The sequence below is a fragment of the Podarcis filfolensis genome, assembly GCF_964270895.1.
Source record: "Podarcis filfolensis genome assembly, chromosome: 9".
Classification (NCBI taxonomy): Eukaryota; Metazoa; Chordata; class Lepidosauria; order Squamata; family Lacertidae; genus Podarcis; species Podarcis filfolensis.
In genome coordinates, this window is record NC_139610.1 from 28320781 (window position 1) to 28343473 (window position 22693).

Below are 22693 nucleotides of genomic sequence, written 5' to 3' on the forward strand. Positions count from 1 at the left end.
ACCTGTGATTTAATAATTGACACTTACCGACTACATTTTCCCCATGTAGAACAGTTTGCAAACATTAATTAACTAATTAATCCTTGAGTGACTCCTATAATTTAAGTAAGTAAGTACATCCTCACACATTTCCCTGTAATTTAGGTAAATAAGCATTGTCTCATGCATTTTGCAGAGAAAACAGTTTATAGGCACCAAGAAAAAGAGGGAGGAAAAAACCAAACCACTGCTATAGCAAGAAATGAAATCCATTTGTGGTGATCAGTTTCTACTTTAATATTTCTAAATTATAATGTGAAATCTAGGCTTTCCTTTGCCAACTTTCAAATAAAAAAGCAGGACCCCCCCCCAGCTTACTACAGAACCTTGGTTCTCAAATGCCTTGGTACTCATACGTTTTGGCTCCCGAATGCCGGAAACCCAGAAGTGTTCCAGTTTGCAGACGTTTTTTGGAAGCCGAACGTCCGACGTGGCTTCTGCTTGAGTGCAGGAAGCTCCTGCAGCCAATCGGAAGCCGTGCCTTGGGTTTCGAATGGTTTCGGGAGTCGAATGGACTCCCAGAACGGATTAAGTTTGAGAACCAAGGTACCACTGCGTAATAAATGGGTGGTACTCAACTATGATTTGCTCAGAGCAGATACATTGAAATTAATAAACACAACAAAGCTAGGCCCATTAATTTCAGTACTACACAGAATTAAACTTGGATGAATACTCCCCAAGATAACTTAACATAGTTAACTTACATTTTGATCACACAATCACGGGGTTTATGAAATTAAAATGGTGGTGTTATGAAATGTTAATTGTGACGTGTATGGTGGATTGTAAATATGGAATATGGGGATGGGGGCTATTCAGGATTAATTTATCTTGAATGGACAAAATTGAATGTTATTCCTGTTGTCCTCTAGTCCTGCATCTGATCCATATTTGCATCTTTGTCACTGCATATAACCAGAAAGTAGTTGCTCTACTAGCCTAAATAATGACAAAAGTAGTTCTACGTGTAGAATGCCCAATTTTCACAGTGTGTGTGATTCTTCATCAATGCAATTCAGTGCAAATTGTGCACATGTGAGTAAATCTAATGCCTTCTTAGAATCATAGCTGTCAACGTTTCCCTTTTTTAAAGGGAAATCCCCTTATTCCGAATAGGATTCCTCGCAAGAAAAGGGAAAAGTTGACAGCTATGCTTAGAATCTCCACTGAGGTAGGTCTGAATATATAAATACACTGCATGGGGTGTGTAATTGCAACAAAAAACACTATTCAGTTGACATCACATTAGAACTATGTTGATAATGACCACATCAAAAGTGGCTCACCTTTGGCCCTCCAGATGTTGCTAGACTACAACTCCCAGCATCCCTGACTATTGGTCATGTTGCCTGGAACTGACAGGACTGGAGTCCAACAACATCTGGAGAGTCACAGGTCCCCATTCCTGGATTACAGCCTACCTGGTTTAAAACTATATTGTACATTGTAATGTATGAACAATCTCAGATTGAGTCAGATTGCGAATTGCTTCCTGGAGTACTCTGTGAGGTTCTCAAACATCAACTATACAAAAACATGTACTGTATGTAAAGAGCGTCCCTTGAGGAATCTTTCCACCATGACTTTCAATATTTCAAACATTTTTATCACAGAATATGTATTTTGAACCTCTGAGGTGACCCAGCACCAGGAATCTGCAGAACTTCAACTTGTCTTGCATAATATGTTTGATTGCCGAAGCTCTGAATCCATATTTTCTCTTGAGGAAGATATCTTGAAATGGTTCAAGATCACTGACAGCCTATCAAACTTTCCATTTTAGATATTTGCTTTCTTTTATCAGTCTTTAGATTCTGAATTTTATTATCTTGTGGTCATTAAAATGTATGTATTAATCCCATTAAAATTGTTTCTATGCTATGTATTTTTCACTTCTTATCCCTAGTGGCTCGCTCCTTCTGTTTGTAGACCAACATGCAGGCAATAGAAACAGAATGAAAGGGTGACAAATCTGTAGCCTGGTCCAGAGCTCTGTGTGTATTCTAATGTAGAACTTCTAGCAAGTACAAATCATCACTCAAAACAAAGTCCAGGGCAGCCCATACAAATTGAATTGTCCTTGACTTTGTTTTGAATGGGGAAGCTATGAGCAGGTTGGAGCGCTGTGATGCATTCGGAAAAACCCACAACAACCTAGGTTTGAAACATAACACATCTAAATGACATTAGAGGTTCTGAGACTTAGAAAGAAATAATCCTTGCTCATTAGTAATAAGGAAAAAAATCTGTAATTTCCTTTGTGTCAAAACTAGACATGAGACCAATGGAAAACAAAACAATGCTTCATGGTTTTGCATCTTGCCTTCCAAGTTCAATTTCTCTGTAGACCTGAGCAGATTTTGGGGGGGATAATTTGTTCTTTTATTGTATTTATAATTAGCCTTCTGCAAGAATAAGTTCTCTTTTCGTTTCCGCAGTGATGCATTGACTCCTTCATTACAGCAAAAATCCATGACCCCCAGTGTTCGACTGTAAACAATGATAGTTACTGGCCTCATTAGGCAACTAGCAGATGGCTTATGAAGTTCTCATTGGAGCTTTTATCCATTTGTGGCTTGCCATGTGCAAATGTTTGCCTTTTCCGCTGAATAAAGCCATGCCAAATGGGACTCTGTTTCCTATTTTTATTAGTGTTGATACTTTCTGTTAATAGTTGTGAAAGAATTTCATTTTTTTCAGTTACGTAGTCAATCTGCTCTTGTGGCATTCAGGTGAATTGAAAGTAAAGCCCAGGTAGAATTTCACATCAACAGTGTGTAAAATGTGAATAGAATAAGGATGGAGGGTGGACTCGTTCACATACAACTAGTGCTGAGATCCAACTGGTTTTATTCTGAATCACTGTGTCAAGATTCGAACTCATTCACATAACTGGCAAACTTTCAGTGTAGCCATAATGAAGCTGAGGCTTGCTGGTCAACTCTCTCTGCCAGATATACAGGTAAATGCAAACCACACATTATTGATCCTACCAGGTCTTTCTCCTGCTGAGAGTGGGGTATTGAAACTGTGATTGTGGGCATTCTTAGGACTGCTCTTCAGTGGTTCCACTCGCTGAGGTGCTGCCAGTCTAACAGGCTTGGCATTAACACATAGGACTGTCAGGCAGCTATTTGGCCTCAGCACCTTGGTAGGATCCACAGATGATGTCTTCTCTTTAAACAATTACCCTCCCCCCCTTAAAGTATTTTTCTAGCTCTTCATTGAATGACTAGTAACTGGTTCTAGTAACCCCACAATGTCCTGGAGTGATGCTACTTTGCGGACAATAGGAAAAATTTAAATGACCACTCGCAGATACTCACTGAGTATTGCCTGTTAACCATCAGAGCTCTGTTGCTGCCAGGTGGACCACATTCATGGGTTCTATCAGCAAGGACTTTGCCAAGGGCCCAGTATAACAAGTGGAGCCATCTGTCAGGGACTGGTGACTGGGAGTGGCCACCAAGACCATATAACACAGGTCTTGAAAGACCTACATTGGCTCCCAGTATATTTCTGAGCACAATTCAAAGTGTTGGTGCTGACCTTTAAAGCCCTAAACGGCCTCAGTCCAGTATATCTGAAGAAGCGTCTCCACCCCCATCGTTCTGCCTGGACACTGAGGTCCAGCTCCGAGGGCCTTCTGGCGGTTCCCTCACTGTGAGAAGTGAAGCTACAGGGAACCAGGCAGAGGGACTTCTTGGTAGTGGTGCCCACCCTGTGGAATACCATCCACAGGAAATACCATCCAAGGAAATAAACAACTATCTGACTTTTAGAAGACATCTGAAGGCAGCCCTGTTTAGGGAAGTTTTTATTGTTTGATGTCTTATCGCTTTATTATTATTATTAATTATAATAATAATAATAATATTCTGTTGGGAGCTGCCCAGAGTGGCTGGGGAAACCCAACCAGATGGGCGGAGTATAATATTATTATTATTATTATTATTATTATTATTATTATTATTATTATGGTGGGAGGCTGCAGCTGAGGAGCTCCCTAGAGAAGCCACAGAGGAAGAAGGCTCAGATCCAGGGGAGTGGTGGTGGGACACAGAAGACAGATCAGAAGAGGGAGGGAGCTGGGGGCAGAAGACACAAGAGACTTGAGTGAACAAGAAGAGCTAGAGGCAGGGAGTCCTCAGAGGACAGGACTGGATGACACACATTGAACAGAATCTGAAGGCCAGGGCAGGGAAGGGCCATATGCTGCAACAGCTTCACAGCAGCTGCCCAGTCCCTCTGCCTTGAGCTCCCCTCCCCGTTTGACTCCAAGGTCATGAAGAGCTTTACACATAGCTGAACAGAAAAGCCGGGGGGGGGTGTGCGTCTCCTCTCCCCAGGATTTTGCGTCTGCTTGGAATATGTCCAGAAAAGGAGAGATAGCAGGAAGAAGAGGTGCCAAGAGCCAACCTTGGCAACGTCTTCACGGAGGCAGCCATGCCAGAGTGATCTCTGTTGTGTCCTAATTTCCTAAATAAAATAGCTGACTTTACTTTGAGTCTCTGAGTATCCTTTCTGAGCTGTTGATGAACCTGCTCCCCTGACGGCACCCTGACACCATCCTTGCCATCTATAATCCAGAATCAGAGGCTAGAAAGCATGAGTTTCATTTACTCCGCCACTTACTTTTTGATTACTGGTTTGTTACATTTATTGCCTGTCTTTCTTCTATCACAGACCTCAAGTCAGCACACAGTCACACACTGACCAGACCTCAGAACTGCTTAGATCTAGCAAAGTTGCCTGAACGGCAGGCTGACTGATAAACTGAGCTTACTCCATCTCTTGGTACTGCTGAGCAAAGCTTTCAATGAACTAGTTTGGTTTAACCAAGCTCACTGAAACGGTTCGAAAATCTCTTAAAAGTAGTTCCCATAATGGTTGGGTAAAGTGAATGTGAACTGAGTAATTTTGGGGTAGAACTTTGAATGATTTCTAGTTCATCTTCAGCTTTATATTCTTACATGTGTTTTTTTATTTTACTCTTTAGACTCTTCGGGCCTTTTCTTAATCTTTTTAAAATATATTTGTTACTTCAGCACGGCAGCTTGTAACATTCTGAAAGCTGGAGTGTTGTTGTTAGCCAAGGAACATTTGAATGCACACGGACTGAATAGTGAACTGGTTTAGTTTGCTGTATAAAGGGACAAATGTTAACTTGAATTAGTTCGCTTTGAGACGTATGAAACCTGAACTAATTACTTTTTGAAATGAACTTTCCAAGCTCTGAATATGAGTTAGGAAGAAGGGCTCTAAATGTAGGGAAAGCATAATATGTGAAGTGACTCTATATAGCAGCATAATTAATGTATAGAATTAAGTATAGTTTTTGTTAAGTTGTGGGTGAACATATCAGACGACACAATGATTCTTCAAACAGCTCTTGTTTATTCAGAGGCCAGAACAGAACTGAACTGAAGGGTTCAGTCAGCCTGCTTATATAGAGCTCCAGTACAACGTAACTGTAACAATTTTCTAAAACTATCCAATCACTGAACATCACTTTTGATCCCTTATTTGCATAACTATCTACAGTATCACCCTGCTGGCCCAGGGTGAGAACTTCAGTACATAACAGTTTTGTTGTTGCATTAGCTAATGGGCTTAAACACGGCCATTCACTGAAAAAAGTCAAGGCAGTATACATCACCCTTCCCCCTCCCTTCCCATTTTATCCTCACAACAACCCTGTGAAGTAGGTTAGGCTGACGGCATGCAAGTCAGCTTTATGGCTGGGTATGAATTTGAGCCCACATCTCCTGAGTCTTGATCCAAGATTCTCACCTGTCTCTTCTTGTGAATGATGCCATTGGACTGCAATATCATCCTCAGAGGAATATATCCTAGAGAATTAGAAGCATTTGGCAACGCAGAATATGCTTCAGTGTGTTTTACAGTGTATTTTAATCTAACCATCTCTAGAGAATGCATTTTATTGAGCTAGCATCTCTACAAGCCTTTATGCTTCACAGAGATCTTCTTCAGGTTTTGTTTTTGTGGATTTCCTTTTGTAAAAAAAAGAAAAGAAAAGAGTATCCTCACCCATGGGAGTTGGTCCAATAAAAGCCATAATCTTACCTTCTTCATCTCTCTCCAGAGCCTCGTGTGTCTTTCATCTTTATATTGTGTTTTTATGTTTTATTTTCTGTTTTAAATTTTAGCACTTCGAATTGTGATTGCTCTAGTGAGACACCATTGTTTTTTTAAAAGAAAGAGAGAAAGAGAGAGAGGGAAGATTGTCATTACTTCCCATAGCATGTATTTTATGTTTTTATCTTCACCTGCTTTTATTAGAAGATTTGCATTAAAAAAGATCTTTATTTCTTCAGAGCGCATCTGTTCCTTCTGCTTATTGCTCACCTGAAAATATAACATTGTGCTAGCAACAAATTCAGTGAGGAATATAAGCAACAGTAGCAGATGAGCTCATAAGAAACAAAGATCCTGTTTTCATGTAAACGTTCTACTAATTAAAAATGAAGGGGAGGGGGTAAACATAATAAAATGTGGTGCTAGCAAAATATCAGTCTTGCAGCACCAACATGTCCCTGACTGAACACCTATTGGCTGGGATATTGGATTATTTCCCCCCATTCTTGTCCATCATCACAAAGGATAATAGGACTCCAACTAACACAGTGCCAGAGGTATTTGATACTCAGGAACACTGATGCCATATGTCAAGACATACGACACAGGGCACATCACTCTGCTCCCAAGTCATTAGCACTTTGAGCACTCACGTTGGTTCACTAACACTAAGCATCTAACATCCTATGAGTACATTTTCTTTATGTGAGCAGAACCAGTCAGAGGGCTAGGTGTAGGACTGGGCTTCAAGCTCAAAAGAGACTTCCAATTTGAACATTTGTTCTTTTTTGGCATTTGATAAGTTTTGCAACTTGCTTTTGTGGGCATTGGACCAAAATGTCTCACACATATACTCAGCTTAGAGGTGCAAACTGAAGAATTTGCCAAGGCTACAAAAGCTCTCTTTTTTTGGCACCTTATTTTGTTTTCACATGTCGTCGTTTTTATTATGACTGGCAGCCTCAAAAGCTGGAAGTATCCCAGTTCTCTCTGGACATCAGATAGCTTTTTTTTTGTGAGAAATAGTACGGAAAGGGAGCTGAGGTAGCAGTGGTCATGATCGCCATTCTCATTTGTTGGGGAGGAAGGGAAATCTGAAATGAATTCTCCTCCCAGTGCCAAGCCAATTCAGACACTGGGCATTCTGTAATTTTTGGCACTTATTTCCCACCATTTCAACTTCTATTTTTCTGCAGACCTTTATAATCTGAGTTGTTGTTAAGCTTATCACAAGCCTGGTTACAACAATTTTCAGTTCAGAATTTGCACTCTCAGGAATAGGGTGGGTCCTGAAAACACACTTCTTAAGTGTCAAAGGCATGGTAAGAACAGGGGACTGAGGATGCTGCGACAAGACTTCTAGTCAGGAAAAAGAACATAAGTGGAGCCCTGCTGGATCAGACCAAAGGCTCATCTAGTAACAATGGCCAGCCCCATGCCGATGGGAGGCTCACAAGCAGGACATGAGTACAATATCAGTGAGAAGTAGAGCAATAGTATGAGCAGGAAGGAAGAAACCATAGCTGTGGAAGTGAGAACAAAAGCTTGTTCCTTCCTCATCTAACATCCTTCCCTTTATTTTTCGTTTCTCCTTTTCCCCTTTGGAAAACAGGCATTCAGAGTAGTACAAGCTGCATGCCGGTTCTCGTGTATCTTTGTGGAGAGCAAATGGAAGCACCTATAAGCCTAAACTCAGATCCATATTAGATGACTAGATTAACGTATACAATTATTTATTTTTGTACGGTAAATAGCTCCTGAGGTGGGAAGAGGACTGAGACTTAGGCTCATGGGAGCTAGGAAGATGAATTTATCTTTCTGCCAACCTGCCAAGGTTCCAACAAAAATCACCTCTCCGAAGCTGTTATTTGTACAGTCATACCTCAGGTTGAATACGCTTTGAGTTGAGCGCGTTCAAGTTGCGCTCCGTAGCAACCCGGAAGTAAAGGAGCGTGTTACCTCCGGGTTTCACTGCTTGCGCATGTGCAGACGCTCAAAATGACGTCACTCGCATGCGCAGAAGCGGTGAAAAGCGATGCGTGCATGCGTAGACATGCTGTCGCTAGTTACATTTGCTTCTGGATGTGAACGGGGCTCCGGAACGGATCCCGTTCGTATCTAGAGGTATCACTGTACAAGTGTATGTCACCCTCCCCCACTTTTGGGGGTTACGTTCTGGGGCCCTGTGCACATAAGCGAAAATCACATAAGTGGGGAGCACCCTCTTTACAGCCTTTAAAAACCCTCTCAGCTGCTCTCTCTCCAATCCAGACCAAAAATATACACCACAAGAAGTGAAGCTCTGGGGCCAGTTGGAGGAAAGAGCGGCTGCTTCTGCTGCACTACCACACACACCAGCTGTTAGGCAGGGAGGCTGAGCAGCCTTAAAAAAGCCCTGCTCCTTTGGGGCTTCCTCCGCCCTCACTGACATCCTCTTCTGGCTCCATGGAGGGTCTCCTTGCGAGCCATGAGGACTCTCCAGCTCTCTCCTACCATTTTCTGGTATGATTCAAATTATTTATTTCCTGGCATTGCATGTATACACGGTCATGCATGAGTTGATTATGCGTAAGTGGGAAGACACCTGTATGACAAGGGAAGCCTCTATTGGCACCAATTGGATCGTCCCTTGAAATGCAAATAGTAGCTTTGGAGAAGTGGCTTTTGTGGGAGAAATGGATGGAAGAAAATGAGTCAAAATTCTCTCCTCCACTCCCCTGCATTCCATGGCCCCAGGGATAGTCAGGCTTGCCCCACAGCTTCTATTTACAGTAATAAAGACCTGCAGGTTAATTGCACCCACACAATCAACTATGTGCTTAGTTTGGTCCTTAGCAATGCACACTCACACAAAATGCCATCTGCCTAGAGCAAAGGTTGAGGCTGCCTAGAGTGTGGCGGCTCTGTTTCTTGACCCAAACAGCTAGTCATTGGCAGCTTTACATGTGTGGTGCTAATTGGACTTCAAAAGTCAAATTTAGCTTGCCATATGGGATTCACCGCTTGCAGTTTCCTCCCATTCTACAGTGATGTGCTGTTTCAGTCCTGTTGACTGCAGGAAACAGGAGAGGATAAAGTTTCCATTTCAGTGGAAGGGACCAGTAGGAAGCAGACTGTGGATTATCCAGTGAAAGGACAAAGTTGAAAACGGCTGATTTAGGACAAGCATTGCAATATCATTTGGGAGTTTGAACCAGCAGCAATGTCTCAGAGTTCAATGTAACAGGAGCAGCAGGAGAATAAAGCATGTTAAACATTTTCACTCTAACACCACAATAATACAATTTGATTTGCAATTTTGCCCTAGGTCTCTACAATGGATGCCTAAGGCAGCTACACTAGATTCTGATCTTTCTTATTACAACGTACCATTATAGCCAAGTGAAACAGCATGTATCTTTATGTGCAATTTGTTTTTTAATGGTTGATTGCCTCTCGAGATTATTGATTTTCCCCATTCAGAAAAAAACATATATTGTCAGATGTTATTTCAAATTGTATTCATTTTTATTACAGACATCACAGCTGAAACTTTTTTCCCTTTCAATTATGCTTTTAGGGCATGAAGTAGACTAGTTGAGAAATTAGCAAACATGCAAAACTACTTTCAGAGCTCAGCAAATGCCAACTTCCACCTTTAATGGCAGACTAAATGACAAATTTACTGATATTTCAACTGCCCATTTCTCACACCCTTTCTTAGCCACATAGATGAGGTGAGAATGTGACTCCATTGCTATGCCACCACTGAATGGGTATTCCAATATTTTTGCCTTCTAGTGCATCAACATTGGAATATATGGTCTTGTAACCATGCACAGCATAGTCTATATTGTCCTTGTCCAGGCAAGAGAGGTACTTCTGGAAATACAATTTGGTCCTCTTAGACATGAGGCAACTAGGTTTAAATTTATGCTTAGACCTGGTTACACTTGGTGGAAAGAAACCTACCCCCCCCAAAAAAAAATTATTTTTTATTGGTTTTTGTGTAACTACAAGAACAACATATGAGAGGAATCCACTTAAGACACTTAACCAGGTTGTTGGTTATAGGCTGAATGCCACAAAAATGATAAATTATTTTCTACAAGAAATAATGTACTTATGCCGCATTCTGCAACCAACAACTTGATTAGGAAACTTACCTGGCAAAACCCCACTGTGGTTACAAGAGTTTGAAGCTCTTTCCTAGACTCAAGCGCACCAAACTGCAGAATCAGAAGTACATTACTTATACTGGATAAAATGATTTATAATACTTTAGGTTTATGTCAGTGTACTTGTGAAGCTCTGCTTTTAAAATTACTATGTTAGTTGGCTGGAACCCTGACTTGTCAGCTTTCTTATGGGCATTAATTTGTTGTTGGGGGGGATGATTATTAAAATATGTGACCTTCCAGGTTCCACAAGCAGCCTGAAGTAAAAAAAAGCTGTACCACAGGGGTCACCAACCTTATTAAATGAGCAGGCACATTTTGAATTTCGAGAAAGTGCTTTGGCACCAGCTCCAAAAAGGGTGCCATGGTGGCATGGCATACCACAAAATCATTACTACAGCAAAATTTACAAATACTCCCCCCCCCCGTGCCCAATTCCTGTTTCTTTTCCAGGTCTTCGGTTTCTTTAATCTCTTTTCATGCTGGCCAGATGTTTCATTTGTGCTACCAGCAACCTGTTCACCTTGCTGTACAGCCTGCTAGCAGTTAAGGTGATGAAAGTGGATTACATGGTTTTATGGAATTCCCACAATGTTACATTTGAATTAGTGTAGAAGAACGGAATGTATGTCAGAAATCCCTGATGTTTGTGCTCTGCATCTGTCCATTCCTTTCTATTTTCACCTGTAATCACAGTAGCTAGTGGCAGATCTCAATACTGATCTTGGCAGTATTACATTTGTTGGTGCATACCAACTCAGGCTGCAATCCTATACATGCTTACCTGGGAGTAAACCCTATTAAACACAGTTGGACTTGCACTCTGAGTAGATACCCTGTTTCTCTGAAAATAAGACAGTGTCTTATATTAATTTTTGCTCCCAAAGATGCGCTAGGTCTTATTTTCAGGGGATGTCTTATTTTTCCATGAAGAAGAATACGGTACACATATTCCGGGGAGGCCTTATGTTCGGGGGAGGCCTTATTATCGGGGAGGTCTTATTTTCGGGGAATGCCTTATATTACAGCGAGAGGCAAAACTGGAAGTAGGTCTTATTTTCGGGGGGTGTCTTACTTTCAGGGAAACAGGGTATGCATAGGATCATGCTGTTAAACTGGAACCATTCAACATTTCTTTGAGGCCTCCATGATCAAAGTATTTTCCTGAAGAGACTAGTCAAGTTTTCAGTTTTAGTATCTTCATTTAAAAAGCTAATCCTGACATTAACAACTAGCTCCCTTAACTGATTTATACCTCTTTTGAAAAATCATATGGAAAATGTCACAAGCGTGTTTTTATTTCACGTTGCTAATAGCCAGTCAAAAGCTGGAAGGTTGGTTTTTTTCATATCTCAAACTTCATAAGCATCTTTTATTAATATATAATATTAAATTTTGTTATATTTTTATGCTGCCATAATGCTGCCTTTTATAAGAACTTAAACAATGCTGATGTGAAACTCATTTTAGAAAAATGCAAGGCCCTCATCAAACACTTTTCTCTTCTCCCATTCATTTCAGTTTGTAGCAGCACATCCATCTTCCTCCTTTCTTTTTGTAGATCATTATTGCCGGGGAATTTTCATAAGAAAAGAGGAAGAAAATATTTTTTAAAGGATTACGGCTGGTGCCAGCTGGCAATAGAACATGACATCCATCAAAAATTGTCTTACATTAGCAGATCTTTTTTATTGGACAATTAGCAAAAAGACATATGGCTTTATTAATATTCCTTTCAGCTTCAGGCTTCAAGGCTAAAAGCATGAGCTCACATGAGCCATAGTTCTCATATCATCTGTATCTCGTTTCCAGATATATAATCTTTCATCGTCAGGTCAGAAACTGACAAGCTGCAAAAGCTTATACTTTCTTGGTAAATTGCCTCAGCCAATATCACAGGTTGAAATTTAAATGCATGTTTCACATTCTTTTGAAGCTGTATTTGTGATAGGGGAGGTTTGGATTGCCATACTGGAAGAATATCACAACTTGTGGCAGTGCACCATGGGAATAAATTAATCCAGAACATTTTGCCAATGTAGCAGTACTGCATGGAGTCTGTGACACTGCTGCCCAATTGCGTCTGTGGTGCCCTAGTTGGATATCTGGCTGTGGTCTCTTGAACTCTTCAGGCTATGACTCTGGAATGGAAAGTACATGATTTTCACATTGATCTCATGTTTTACGCTGACCTGTTGCACATGTGATAGGGGAGTCCCTGAACCCACAGACACAGAGAGAATTGCAGCTTCCCATCCTGCCTTTGACATCTCCGCTCCCTGGCAATATCTGAATAACAAACTGCAACGGAATATAAGCAGGGCCTATCTAGTCCAGCACCCTTTCCCCCTACCTGATGCCCATGGGAAGCCCACAAGCAAGACATGAGCACAACAACACTCTTCCACTGTTGTTCTGCTGCCATTGGCTGCCTCTGATCCAGAAGCTACCATGATTAGAAGCCATTAATAACTTTATCCTCCATGAATATGTCAAATCCACTATGAAAACTATCCAACTTGATGGCCATCATACACCTTGCGGTTGCAAATTCCATATTTAACTATACATTGTATGAATTCTTTTCTTTTGTTTGTCCTGAATCGTTCAGCGTTCAGCTTCATTGGATAATGTAGTTCTAGTATTATATGAGAGGAGGAAATCTCTCTGTCCACTTTCTCCATAGCACACACCAGCTTATGACCTCTATCATGTCCCCCCTCACTCACCTTTTTCTAAACGAAATAGACCCAAAGGTTTAAACCTTACAATAAGTGACTTTTGATCATTATGGTTGCTTTTTTCTTCTCTATTTCCAGCTCTATAATATACCTTTTAAGGTGTGGCATTGAATCCTAACTTTCTGTTATGGTTGGTTTTGGTACATTGGTGCAGGATTACAACTCAGCGAGTGCTTATTTGTTCATTCTTACCAGAAGGTAACTCTGAAGTAGATCAAGCCTTCCTGTGTACCTTACAATGCATGAGCTCGTATCCTAGCCATTAGCTTCACAATACTGTGCATGAGCTTATGTTCTGGTCCAGTCTGGGTGCCATGATGCCTGGGATGGCCATTTACAAGAAGAGTCCTCCTAGAAGAAAAGTTATGAAGCAAAATGTGCAGGTACCCTATCCAAGAGGTTTCCTATGGCTGTGCACTGTAGAAGAGCAGCTCCTGGAGCTGTGGCCGCCCGCTTGCCCCCTTCCACTCCAATTGATTGGGCAGTCAAGGGGCTCCCCTGTTCTTTGGTTGGGCTGATGGGAACTGCAGTCTAAAACATCAGGAGGGCACCAGCTTGGCAAAGCCTGATCTAAAGTATCTTCCGCTGTTGTCCATGAGTAGTTGGTGGCTTCAAATGTGTTCCATTTCCCTAGTTGTTGTTGTTATTGTTGTTGTTGTTGTTATTATTATTATTATATTTATTTATTATATGCCACCCATCTGACTGGGTTGCCCCAGCCACTCTGGGTGGCTTCAACAAATTATAAAGCCACAGTAAAACACCAGACATTAAAAACAATGCCACGTCACCTCTGCCTTTCTTGAAGACAGGAGATGTTGCTCTTTCAGTTTCTCTAAAAGTGCAATATCCCAAAGTTGCTGATCCCACGAATCCAAATAAAGTCAGTAGCAGCTTTCTACTGTCTGTCTACCTCTAGCCTAGCTGCAATAAGCATAAATGTAATCATTTCTTTATTAAATACATTCTCCTCCTTTAAAAGTGTAGCAGCTTTCTACACCACTGTGCAGCTGCTGTCTTCTTCCAGTAGTGTTGCCTCATGTTTTCCCTTGCTCCAAAATGTGATTTTAGGTTCTGCTTTGGAACAGAAACGAACCTTGCTGCATGCAATCTCTCTCTCAGGGTTGTGTAGTTGCTGTTCTCTTATCTAATTTTAGAAACTCTTCTATTTTTAATGCGGGAGGAAAGGAAGCTCTCAGGTCAGTCCACCATCTTCTTTTAGTGACATTGCCGCCCCTATGGAATCTCTGTTTTAGTAACAGAATCTCCTACCTAGCATTCTGTACAACCCATTATTTCAGCATCAACTAAAACAAAATTCTGTAAGCGTTCCTTGTGATATAGCCTAATATGGAACAACACCTAAAACAAAACCCGTACTGCGCATTGGAATGGTTTTCAAATCACTGTTGCTTTCCCATAATTTCCGACATTTCTATCTTGCGATTCTTCTTATTCCCATGCTCGTTTTGTGTAACACTGTCCACTAGAGAGCAGGCTGAGATCAGCAATCCTGTTTCATTCATGTCCTAAGCCATGTTTGAACCCAGGTGTCTCCGAAAATGGCTAGCACAGTAAAGCACTCTCCAGCTCCCATTGTTAGCTTATAAATTGCTATCAAACTTGATGGATATAGCTTGTGAAGCTTAGTGACCTACGGTGGTGATAATAAAGTATTCTGGAACCTAGATAACATTTTACTCTGTCACTATGGTTTTCTTGCTCTAGTGACATCAACTAATTTGTACTGCTTTACAGGGAATTTCTATATCCAGCTCTTTAGCTAGTGTCTCAGTTTCCTTACATTGCTCTTACTCCTTTCTGTCAGACTAAATTTCTTTCAAAGAGAAATATTGCTTGATATTGATCCCGGTGCACTAGATAATTTCGGGTTCTCACACTGCTGTTCAGCTAAAACAGTGTTTAAGATTGTGACGAGGTCTTCTAAATGCTCAAAGCTTTACTCCTAAAAGAACAGTACTTACAATCCACTGAAAAAAGACTCTTAAAATACATTTAAAATCCTTCCCACCAAAGAAAAATCCCATGAAGTGGACATTTTGCCATGTTTCAGGGAGCTATACCAGCTCATCCAGTACATTTTCAAAATGTTTTTAATTTCTTGGACACCGTTACAGAGGAAAATGTTAATAACAACATTTTAATTTTAATTCAAAATGTGTCAAGAATATAAGGCAACAGATTCAAGGTGAGGATTCAAGACTACAGAGGAAAAGATCAAAATAATTTATAAAGTATAAGTTAAAAAGAAAATTATTTTAACATAACATATAAGTGGTGCCTGACTCCTATAAACCCAAGAAGGTTTACAGAAACCCATACATTTTTTTCATATATTTTAGTTGAGCTCTGCTATTAGCAAATATTGTGAAGCGAATCTGAAAAATATGGCTTGGATCCAGACATGCCCTTCCGTAAATGGAATAATTCTTTCCAGTGACAGAAGGGGCTCCAATCCAGCAGTGACTCCTGCTGGAGGAAGGAGAGAGTGATTATAGCTGGTTTCCTTTCCCCTGCTGGAGAAGAAATTTGTTGAAATGGAAGCCTTGGTCCCTCTGTCCCCAAATAGGATGGAGAATCTTGAGAGACCATCTGCACACAGCTCCATCATACCCTTGGGAGAGGGTAATCCTTTCACATATACTCAAGGATGTTGCTGTTATGTCTAAACTTGCAAATCATGCTCAACTTAGAAAAGATGGCAGATGTATACAAAACGTGGCCTTTATATGCTGTTTTTTTGAATGAGTAATACCATGAAAAATATGGGCCCATATAGCCTAGCTTCCCATTGTTACATAAACGAAGCACATGGTGTATGATTTCACTTCTTTCTTTTGCTCTGCTGTGTTGTAAGAACTTCATTATTAACCTTTACTATAGCATATAATAAATAAATAAATATTCTATCTCGGGAGAGGGGCTTTAAAGCTTTGATGCTTTCTGGCCTATTTTTTCACTGAGCTTGTACAAAATGTTTAGCTTCAGTAGGAAAAATATGTGCTTCTTCAGAGACAGATGCCTCTCATGTATGGATTCAGCAGGCGGACAGCACAGTTTTTATTGTGGCAATAGGGAACATCCTGGTTAGACTTACAGTAAATAAGTAATGTAACATTTCAGTTGGTCTCTGTTCCAGCTATTCAACAAAAAAAAGCTTAATATTTTATATTGCTGCTTTGATTGCTTTCTTTTTGCATCTAGTGGAAACAATCTTCAGAAACAAGGGTAATGTCTAGTGATAACCAGGAATTCTAGAGACTGCTCCTTGTCTCCGCTGTCCTGAAAGATGAGAGCTAAGAATGTTCAGGTCGTCTATCCCCAGAGTTCAATGGATTTACCTGTTTGCTTGGCAGATTCGATTCAGTCCGATCTAGTGTGGTGAAGGGCTTATTTTGAGCTATATATGTTGAGCTTTTCTAAGGGCATGAATTTTTAAACGCCATTCTAATTTGCTTGCTTAGTGCTATTTCTGTCTTTCGGGCACACATGTTTTGAAGCATGGATGTAGAGCAAGGATGAGGAATCTGTGGCCCTCCAGATGTTGTTGGACTCCAATTCCCATCAGTCCCAGCCAGCATGTCCAGTTGTCAGGGATAATGTCAGGGGCAGTCTAACAACATCTGGAGGGCTGGAGGTTCTGCATCCCTGGTGTAAAATAGAGGTGCTAGACTCCTTCCATAAGTTGTCCAAAACCACCTCCTTGGGCAGCCCTCTCCTGTAGCACTTACTCATGTTTCCCTACCTATGATTATATAATCACAGAATCATAGAATTGTAGAGTTGGAAGGGATCCCGAGAGCCAACTAAATGAACTGAAGTACTTCATGGCTTACTAGTAAATTAAAAATAAATCTGTATTCTCAGCAAATTGTGTACTGCAGAATGGGAAAATTTTAATATGAGAGTGTAAACAGGGGCATTTCCAAAAATGCAAAGAAGAATTGCATTTTTGCAGGAAGGAGCTGATGTGACAGTACTGCTGCCTTTGGTTTTATGCTTTCACAATTAGAGGTCACTCAGCAAAGACAAAACTGTAGCACTTCATCTCTTTTGTCTTGTGTTTGCAGTAGTAACTCAGCATATAAACCCTTGTGATGTATGCTATCTTCCTTTCTCAGAGCGATGCTAAAAGATGTTATTTATTTATTGATCATGTTTGTATAACTCTTCCTCCAAGGACTTTACTGGGGCACACAGCTCACAGTTCTTTGAGCTAGATAGTAACTTGCCCAAGGCCACCCAGCGAGCTTCATAGCTAAATGGGGATTTGAAATCGTCTCCTTGGTCTAACGGGGTTACTAGAAGTAGGATCACAACCCAGAGGAGGAAATAGGAAAAACCCTCAGCTTTCTGCTGCGGGAAAAATTTCAGGTAAGAATAGGCATATTGAGTTTTCATCATACAGTGGAACCTTGGTTTTTTAACAAAATCCATTCCGGAAGTCCGTTTGACTTCTGAAACGTTTGAAAATGGAGGATCAAAGGGCTGTCAGCAAGTTCAATGGGGAAAACTGAGAAATGTGCCTTGGAAGCCGTTCGACATCAGAGGCACATTTTGAAAATGGAAGCATTCACTTCTGGGTTGTTGGCAATTGGCAGCCAAAAACCAAGCTTTGACTGTAATAATACCGTATTGGCCTGAATATAAGCCTCACTTTCCCCCCCAAATTCCAACTTTGAAAAGTTAAAGCGCGGCTTGAAGTCGCGACCTTACAAAAATTGGCTTTTATGATATCACTGCTGAAACAGACATATGGTAAACGGAACAGGTGTGAGTGCCTCTGGAATTTTAAGGGAGCAGCTTATATTTGGGTATGGTCTTTTTCTCCCCCCCCCATTGAATTTTAAAGGTGTGACTTATATTCAGGTGTAGCTTATATTTGGGCCAATACGGTAGTTGACGGTATTATACCATCTTTCATTGCAATCTGCTTAATGGGAATGTTGTGAGAATAAAAATGGGCAAACCCTTGGAGAAAGGACAAAATACTTATGTGACTCCTAAATTAAAGCTATGGGGCATTAGCTTTGGCGTTATGGGATGAAATCTGGATGGCTCCTGTTACAGTGCTGTTGTTAGCCTTGATTGCTGTTTAAGATTATTTTTATGTTGGCTGTTTGATGATGAGGTTTACATGGCTTTATTTGAGGCATTAAACTGCAACCTATATTGTGATAGATTGGTGGAGAAGAGCAGGCTATAAGTACATATATTAGGTGAATATAGTTGGTGCTTTCCGAAGGCTTTTTGCTGAGAGGAAAGGTATTGTCACATTGAGTTAAATTCTTTATTGTGTTGCTGGGAGGGTTTTGACTTTTCTTCCCACAGGTATCATATTCTAAGATGAAAGACTGCTGAACAGAGGCACATCTTACAGGAATATATTCAGACCAGGATCCTCGGGACCAGGGACCAGGTAATATTGAACAGAGTGACCCTGGCACACTCTTGCTTGGTACCTTTTTACATTAATTGGTTTTTCTTCCAGTGGTGTATCTATTTTACAGTTGTTCTTTCTAGTTCACATTTATCAAGCTTTCTTTGGAGGATCTCATGTGAAACTAGATCAAAACTAAAACTAAAACATTCAATTGTAGTTCCCTTGTCTACCAAGCCAGGTACTTTGTCAAAGGAAGCCAAGTTAGTTTAGCACACTTTCTTCTTAACAAATCCATGTCAGCCATTAGTCATTCTGACATAAAGGCTCCCCCTACCTCTCCCATTCCTTGTTCCTGTCAATACTGTCAGTTGTCTTATCAGATTTTATTTTTGTAAAGTGAGAAGCAAGGTTTGCATGCATTCATCAGCTTGGACTTCTTTGCATCATTTGACAGCATATTTTTTTCTGTGATCAATAACACACCCACCCAGCATATCCATTATCTATGCAGCCAATAAGAACATCCATTGTTCTACTATATGGTGTATAAATTGCATGGAATGCGACCTCTTGTCCTTTAAGGTTCTAAAAAACAAAGTGCTATCCATTTTCCCAAGCCAAATAATAAATAACGGACCTTTTCTAGTACTAAATTAGTATCTGTGGAAGCTCAGCCAGAGATATTAATAATTTCCAGGTGCTCTCTTGCAACTTGTTAGGAGAAGCAAGTGAATAATAATAATTTTAATCGCCTTACAACTCATGGAAAGTGACTGAATGTACAGAGATCCTTTTCTGTCCATGAAGGTATCAGGTTTCCAAAACACAGCAAAGCTTCACAGATGCAAAATCTCCCTGCTTCAAACAGTTGCCTTCCATGAGTTGCCACTTCCATGAGCGAAGAAGGAAGTGGTGATTGCTATCTTGGTGTATACACCCACGCACAACATCACTGCGCAGGTGTGGATACTGCCTCCATTGCTGGGAGAGCCTACCTTTGTTTTCAAATGGACACACTGGAGTAATGTGGAATCAACATGCAATGAACTTTTATATTTGGAATGAAACCAGTTTTTCAAGAAGCGCTTTTCAGGGCAAAAACATATGCAACAGATCTAGATTTTACGTATTAAAAAAAGTACTCAATCTTCACACATCCTAGATATGCTTCTGGTAAACAGCACCATGAGTGAAATTTCCTTAAAAACAACAACAACAACAACAACAACAACAACAACAACAACAACAACTGCAGCAAACCTTTCAAACTTCTCACTTTATATAAAAAAAATCCTGAAATACTTTGTTCATCCTCAGTTACTTTTTATTTCTTTGGAGCAAAGGAAAAACAAAACAATTAAAGACTTTTTTAAAAAAAAAGGAAAGAAAAGGGCAAAGAACTTAATTAAGAGTTATTTTGCAATAACCTGTTATTCAGAGATAATATCTACCGTACTTTTAAAGGTAGCTTTAAAGACTACGGCCTAGTGACATTCTCTGTAAGTGATAAACACCCTCCTTTTTTCATGCCCCCTGTAAAGGCTAAGGGCAAAATTCTACTTCAACAGAGGGTGAATTGTGATTAAAGAAAGAGAGCAAATGCATACTTACTGGTACCTAGAGATTATCTGCCCTTTTAAAAGTTAGAAATATCACCCAAGGACTTGAGACAATTCGGGAAGTAGGATTTGATATTCTTTTGCAGCAAGTAGAACCATTGTTTCATTCAGTTTATTAGGCATACAGCAACACAGGAGCTAGGTTTGCAATAGCCAAGATCTTGACCTCATCTCATTCCAGTAATCCCCTTTCTTAAGCATCTTCAGCCAGACTGAAATTCTCCACACTGTAGTGTCTACAAGAGTAGATGTGAAAGGGAAATTTAGATCCACAAACTTATTCCTTTTTATTTCACTTGCACAGCATTGGGATTTGACTTCTTTCCTACAGTGGTACCTCGGGTTAAGTACTTAATTCGTTCTGGAGGTCCGTTCTTAACCTGAAACTGTTCTTAACCTGAAGCACCACTTTAGCTAATGGGGCCTCCCGCTGCCGCCACGTCGCCAGAGCACGATTTCTGTTCTCATCCTGAAGCAAAGTTCTTAACCTGAGGTACTATTTCTGGGTTAGCGGAGTCTGTAACCTGAAGCGTATGTAACCCGAGGTACCACTGTATTTCTATTCACACTTACAATGATGTGACAGCTGTATTGGAACAGGAAGTTGTGATTAGGCTTCCAGTTAGACCAGCGTGCATAGAAAAAGGAAAATGGGCAGAAGGCACTACTGCAACCCTTCTGCCTTGGCCAGCCCACCAAGAAGTTCCACTCACCCCCCCCTTCTCCAAACATCTGTTTCAAAAGGACACATTTCCCCCTATGTAGTGTCATGGCCACCGTAACCCTGCCAATCCCCATTTGCCCAGACTCCAAAGATGTTTCTTTGATGTGTTGATGAGTGATCATCAGTACCTTTTTGTTCCACTTAACTACTGTAGGCTGCATTTTTGCACTGTTAAATCACTGTTTAAACACCCCGAGCATCTAGAGCAGGTCAGGATGCCCAGAAACCCAAGGGAGTGAGGGCCAGGGCTGTCTTTACCCGGGGGTACAAGGGGTGCGGGGCGTCAGGGGGGCGCCAGGCGCCTGCTGCTTAAGCCACCTAAGCGTACAGTGGTACCTCGGATTAAGAACTTAATTCATTCCGAAGGTCCGTTCTTAACCTGAAACTGTTCTTAACCTGAAGCACCACTTTAGCTAATGGGGCCTCCCGCTGCCGCCGCGTGATTTCTGTTCTCATCCTGAAGCAAAGTTCTTAACCTGAGGTAATATTTCTGGGTTAGCGGAGTCTGTAACCTGAAGCGTCTGTAACCTCAAGCATGTGTAACCCAAAGCATATGTAATACAGGTACCACTGTATTGTATTGAGCTGCTACGTGGCAGTGGGGTCTTCGGCACCTGTTTGGAAAGTCTCGCTCACCCAAGCCGGGAGGAGGGAGAGTGACAGGAAAGAGGGAGAGACAGACAGAAAGAGAGTGTGCTTATATAGCGACGGGAGCGTGCACAGGCTCCGGAACCTTCCCAAGAAGAACTCGTATATGCGTGCTCGCAAGTGCCCTCCCAGCTCCTCTAAGAATAAAGTTGCTCCCACAATGAAAGGCTGCCCAAGATGGCTTTCCCATGCATGCGCACAATGCCCATCCGTCTCATCTTTCAGACACCTCCCTACAACCGTAAGCACATGCGTGGAGTCTTTGTACCAACTCCAATGCGTTATTTGTCTTCTTTTGAAAAGCTGGTTTTAAACAAAAAACACAAAAAAACTCCTTTTGGAGCCGCGCAGGCATGAGTGCTATTTATCAAACGATAATAGTGACATAAGCATAATAAAAGTGAATTTGGGGGCTAAACTAAATTTGGGGATGCTGGGTGGATCTTTGCACCCTGGCGGCGCATATGCTAAAGACAGCCCTGGTGAGGGCACCCACAAACTTGTAACAATATGATACGAGGCCAACACAGTTTACTCTAACATAACCCTGAAGGCTCCAGTTGTGTCAGAAACAAAAGCAAAGACAAGAATGCATGAGCTTAGCCACAGCCTGAGCTATTAAACCTGTTATGTACTGAAGTTCTCACCCTGGGCCAGCAGGGGGATACTGTAGATAGTTTTCACTCAGGTCCACCTCAGTTATTTTAGGCGGGAAACCCTGGGTTGTTGTTGCTACAATGTTGACAGCCGGCTGCCTATAAAAGCAGGCCGGCTGAGCTGTTTGCTGTTCAGTTCTGTCCAGCTTACAAGTAAAGAGCTGCTCTGGAGAAATCGCTGTGTCGTCTGCTATGTTCGCCCACAACTTAACAGGGTGGACCAGCTCAGTATACACTCAGACCAGTATTTATAACAGTTGATTTATTTATTTTCATAACAGTCACTAATGTAAGAAAAACTATTGTACATTGGGACAGTCAGTGTGTGGCAAATATTTTAAGAACGTACGTTTCAGAGGGAAAAACGTGGTGGGGAAGAGGAATCATTCCAGTTCCATTTATGTTGCACATTAAATGCTGCCGGCTCCTGTTTCATAAGAACCCAACAGTGACTTCTTTATTATGTAAACATGTTCATTTTAAGCCAACCTGTTGCACACTTACATTAAAAGGCAGTCGGTGATGGAATTATACAACAGGGTGAGGGCTTTAAGGAACACACACAGGACCACAATTTTCTGAATTTGTTCTGAAAACAAATTA